Raw genomic sequence first — 6018 nt, forward strand, 5'->3', positions numbered from 1 at the left:
AATTGTTGTTTGCAAAACTTCACATCTATAATAATTATTGATAATATATAAACTTAACCTGATCCTTCATAATGAATGCTTATTTAGTAAAATAATAGGAGATTAGCCTATTTTCCAATGCAAAGTAAAAGCAAGTACCTAATAACGGTTCTTCATGTGTTCTTGTCTGTATAAGAGATCATAGGTAGTGTTTACCTTAGAGAGCACCTAACAACTTCCTTTAGAAAATTTATTGTAGTAATAAGGTGTACAGTCAGTGACTACAACATCCTGATATCTGTTCCCAAAGCAAGCCATTTTAGTATATTATATCCTGAGGAGCAAAGGAGTGCTGCTTACAACCATGTGCATGAGGGAGACAGAGAAAAAGAGGTGTAACAGTGCTGTTGTTTTTGCATTGCAGTGATTATGATGAGACATGTCTGCGAGGGGTCAGTTATGCAGAATATTCATGAAGATCAATGGGCACCAGCGTTCACCCACCCTCTGTTCCAGGCAGAGGCGGCTGTTGTGTAACAGGGAAGAAGATGAGAAGTAAAAACCGCCCACAAACAGAAGCTGGAACAAAATATTTCATCCTTAGATCTTTGTTCGTAGCATCTCTGTACACTCTTTTAAAGCAATGCTCAATAATGGGCATTTGTTAGACTGTACAACACTAAGACCATGCTTTTTGGAAATTAGTGATCTGTTTGAACTATTTACATCGATTTGACCACAATGCATGTGTATTTGGTGGAATAGTAGCAGTTTTGAAAGACATGTAGTGAAGCATATTATATTGAAAAAAAATAATTTTGTTTGAATTACTTAGGATCTTGGGATAATATCACTTTTTTGTGTTTCAAATACATTTCCTTATCTGCTAATACTCCTACCCTGTAATAATCACACAAGAATGCTGTGCAATTCACCACAAGCCATGTTGAGTTACAGCAGCATGAGGGCTTCATGGTTGGCATAATGCTGTTGTGGCAGACAGTCAATCTAACGGAAAACCATGAGATATTGAAACAGAGGCTATGAACTGAAGAGAACTTTTATGCACCACTGGAATTTACTTATGATGCTTATCAGGTCATAAAACCAACATTTGAAATCATAAAACAATCCTTTGAATTACAGTAACACTGTGGGTGGATTTCTTATTATACTGTTTTATTTCACTGGTACAAAGGTTTTTTGCTTTGTTCTTATTTATTTTTTAACCACCAGACCAATGTAAGCAAACATATGCCAGTGAATAAAAATTTTAAAAAGCTAATTGCGACTTTTTCTTGAAAATCGTACTTTATATTGAGATATAAACTCACAATTGCAAGTAGTGTAAACTCACGGTTCAAACTTTATTATTATTTTTTTTTTTAATTGCATGATATAAATTCACATTTGCGAGTTAAAAAGTCAGAATTGTGTGATATAAACTCGTAATTGCGAGAGACAAAACCCCCGAAGAATTGTGAGATATAAACTCGCAAATCTGAGAAATTAAGAACTGCACTCAAATGTGCAATTGCAAGAAAAAAAATCAGTGAGATGAAAAGTTGCAATATTTTTTTTTTTCAGTCAGTGGCGAAAATGGGCTTCCATACTAATGCCCAGATATGGTAGACCAGGAAGACAAACATTGGTTTACTTCCATAAAATGTTTTAACCAATCCTATTACATGAGAAAAAGTATTATTTTTTTATCAAGTGTTGATTTTTGTTTGAATTTGTCAGATGTGATTTGATGAAAATAGAAGATTTTTAGGAAAATGTCTGCACATATATATATATATATATATATATATATATATATATATATATATATATATATATATATATATATGAACTTATGATTTAAAAAAAAATCTAAGCATGACGGTCCACCCCTAGACTAGCCATCAGTGTGGCATACAAAGTTGTACGAAAACATACTTGCGAATCAGCCACCAATTCACCAAAACATAAAGTAGGTATAGACATGAGAGTGTAGTTCCAGCCTTTTGATTTCCACAGTCAATACGGCAAGAATTAGCATTATTGATCATTACCGGAAACAATCATTTTAAAATCTCAAGGGGAGTCAGTGAGCTTTGGATTTTGATTCATACTGAAAACAACTGAATCTATATTTAATTTAGGCAGAAATTCTGCCTGTAGACTTGACACTCACCTAATTTTGATGTGGGCCACAGCTGTTTTGTGTATCTTGTGCATTGACCCGAGGCTCTGATGTGATGCCACTAGTTGCTGCAACAGCACTGATTGGATTTATTTTTTCTGCTTTACAGAACAAGTGCCCTGCTAATGCTGCCAACACACTGGTGCTGACCATCTGTCCTCTGAGAAACATGGAGAAGTGTTCCCATACAGTGATGTCAGAGTTGAAGAGCAGTAGGCACTAATGAAACACAATACTTGAGCCATTCATCATGGCATTCTAATGGTAGTTCACCCTATCTTGCGTTTGATCCCAAGGTCAGTAGGAACATTTAACCAGGTTCGGTGGTTCACCATAAAATGAATCAGCCTCCAATAGTGGTTTTCAAAACACTCTCCACTTATAAAGGCGTCATGAAACTCTGGTTTTAGCAGGCATTAATTAAAAGGGTCATTTCATATAACAGGTCAGTCAGCCAAGCCATTTGCATTCACAGCAGATGAACCCAGCCTGTGCTGCTCTGAAGGAAGCAGATCTCATGACATAATTACTGGCATACTCAACTACAGTAGCTGCAATAAAGAGATTATGATAGGAGATGTTATCACATGCTCTTCCCTTGGTAAATAATGTCTAAATAATGCACACTTATGCATAGATAACTACTATAGTGAACATACTATTCAATTTTGCAGCTGTTATAATAACGTACACAAAACTGTTATTTTCTATTATAACCGGGTGCTTAGCTAGTTAACATTAACCTACAAGTAATGAAAGAAAATCATTTAAACTCATCACCTACTGTAAAGCACTTACAGTGGAAGGCATCCTGGAGAGTTTAAAACAGATACATTAAGGTTATATTTTATTACAGCTCTTATATTAAATCTTTATGACAAAACATTGTGTAGTAAAACATTTGTGTTTATTTGGGGCACCAATGTATTGTTTTGACTACTGTTCAGGGTGGATGATCGTCTGGTAATGCACTACAGCTGTAATTCTTTTGGGTAGTGCTAGCTCTGTGTAAACAATACTTTGTCGATAGTTACATCATAGTTACACTCTTTCTGAAATCCTCCTGCATATATTGCAAAGTTACCATGTTTATGGCTTTAAATTACTAACAGGAGCTGAAAGATTGATAATACATATACATAATGTTAACAAGTCTCATGTTAGCATGAATAACATTTTTAAAATATTTAATATAAAATTTTGGTAAGATTTGCATAAAATTGCATTTAATTGATCAAAAAGTAAAGATAAGATAAGTTTTTATCAAAGAATCCTGGAAAACAATTTACAAAAATATTAATCAACATATCTGTTTGTAACACTGATAATAATAATAATAATAATAATAAATGTTTATTGAGCATAAAATAAGCATATTAGAATTATTTCTGAAGGATAATGTGACACCAAAGACTGGAGTTATTGCTGCTGAAAATTCAGCCTTGCATCACAGGAATTAATTTCTTTTTAAAATATATGAAATTATAAAATCATTATTTTAAATGGTAATAACACTTTACAATGTTAATATTTTAACTATATTTTTTTTTATCAAATAAATGCAGTCTTTCAAAAGCATTCAAACTAGACAGACCGACAGAGACAGATAAATAGATATTTCATTTGGCAGGTCTTCAAATGAAGCTTCTTCTTTTTTTTTCTTTTTTTTAAAGAGCTGTCAATTTGCATTTACAAGACATTCCCAGCGGAAAGCACCTCTGACATGGGAACCTTGGATGCCATGGCAACATGCCACAAAATTAAATATTTACGGCAGTGCTTCTGTCCAGCCAGTGTAATAAAATAGATTTCTTCAGCCGCAGTTTGAACAGACCAGGTGCACAATGACATTAAGCCATTTGTTATGCTTGCTGATTAATTAACAATGACAGGGCTATGAAAAGTCGCCCAGTTTGCTCAAGTGATATAGCTTCTTGACTTTTATAGTCTCAAACTTTCCTTTATATGTCACACAAGTTTAAAAATGTCCAGACTTTGGCACATTATTAAACCAACAAGAAAACTGCAGTCTTTAGCAATGTGAGTCATGTCCGGCACATTAGCAACAGCAGTTTATCATGTGACCAGGAGTTCTTGGTGTTTTTTTCATATCCTACTTAAGCCAACAAATGTGTAACTTGTACTCAAGTCAAAAGTTAAGTGGCTAAATGTGATTACGCCACATGATAGAGCACATCCGGACAGTGTGACAACAGCTTCATCTCAGAAATGTCTTCTGCCAAGATAATTACCATGAAGTGAGGATTTCCGTTTACGTCACACAAGGTTGATGTGGTTCATCTTTCTTTATTCAGCGAACATGGTCAATATGTGTGAATCCAGAGTAAGAATTACTGATTAAAACTCACTGGTGGGTCAGTGTTATTTGTGTGAAGTATAAAGTTATATACTTATCATAGTATTGATTAATATTTTGCTCATTTTTTCAGTTTTAGTTAAATAGAGTTTTTAGTAAACTAAATATTTCTATATATCTTTGGTGTAATTTTGTTTCAGTTAATAGTAATTTTAGAACTTAAGCTTATCATCCGTTCATATTTTATTTAATTTAAACACTACTTAATTGAACACTTTATTTACTTATTTTTAAATATTGATTATAGTTTATTATGGTTCACTAGAATGAAAATTAAACCTAAAACCATTAAAAGCATTTTAATTACTTGAACCATTACTTTAACTAGCTTCATACTTTCAAAGTCACCTCTTGTTTTGCAGATAAAGGATACTTTTTTTTATTGGTTTTTGTTTAATGTGTCAGAGTGTGTGTGAGTTTAACAGGTGAATAGCTGGAGAAACACAGTCACCCTCCAATGAAATCAATGTGGGTAAATTATCACTGTAATATTCAAAGCACTTTACTTTCACCTGAATGGCTAATGCACATCATGCCGCGATCTGGATCCCTCCTTGAGAGTTTCTAAGCATCAGCAAACAAACATGATTTGGATTCCATTGAAATGACAAACAGCATTTCCACACCAGAGAAATATCTGGCCATTGCTGAGAAGGAAGGAAATGGCAGTGAATTCTGCTGCTGGGCATGTGGGTGAGCGTAAACGACAGATCCAACTCTTTCCCACTCGCATTTGAATAAATTAGGCCATGCAAGTATGCTTTACCATTAGGGTCATATACCATCATATCTTTATACCAAATGGGCGTGAGTTCAGATACACACCTCGAAGACAAACTCAACCACCTGACTACACAGTGACTATGTCAATAAACACACACAGATATAACCAATGTTTAACCAAAACATATCTGTGCAGTCTGATGGGGACTCAAATAGCTGTTCATACAGTGATCTGCAGGATCCTTCCATTACATCTAGTTTAGCTGGTGACCTCAATGAAATAAAAAATGAATTGGAAGTGACAGAGTACCACATGCACTGTTGCGAAGGCAACCAAGAAATGACAAATATATGCAAATCAACACCCAAATGCTTATTTCCTTAACCATAGCTAGTCTGGTCGTCAAATGTAAACTGATGAAATGTAAAACCTTCCTCCTTTCCAACTATCCAAAGATAATGAATTCATTAGTAAAGTAACCTCAGGTTGACCTTATGACCTCTATTGATCTGGAAGACCTAGCTGTGCTCCATTGCGTGATGTTTTCTCTCATCTGCACGCTGGTTTTGTGTTACGTTATCACTGCACACATCTCGTCAGACCAGTTCAGCTTTGGTTTAATGCAGATAAACAGATACGTTTCCTGCTAAAAGAGGATCATTGGCTTTCAGAATGGGAATCTTGATTTTGAGTCACACATTTATCTATTCAATCTCAAGTCCATAGCAACAAAAGACACACAAACAGAAC

Source organism: Carassius gibelio, chromosome B17, assembly GCF_023724105.1.
Source record: "Carassius gibelio isolate Cgi1373 ecotype wild population from Czech Republic chromosome B17, carGib1.2-hapl.c, whole genome shotgun sequence".
NCBI lineage: Eukaryota > Metazoa > Chordata > Actinopteri > Cypriniformes > Cyprinidae > Carassius > Carassius gibelio.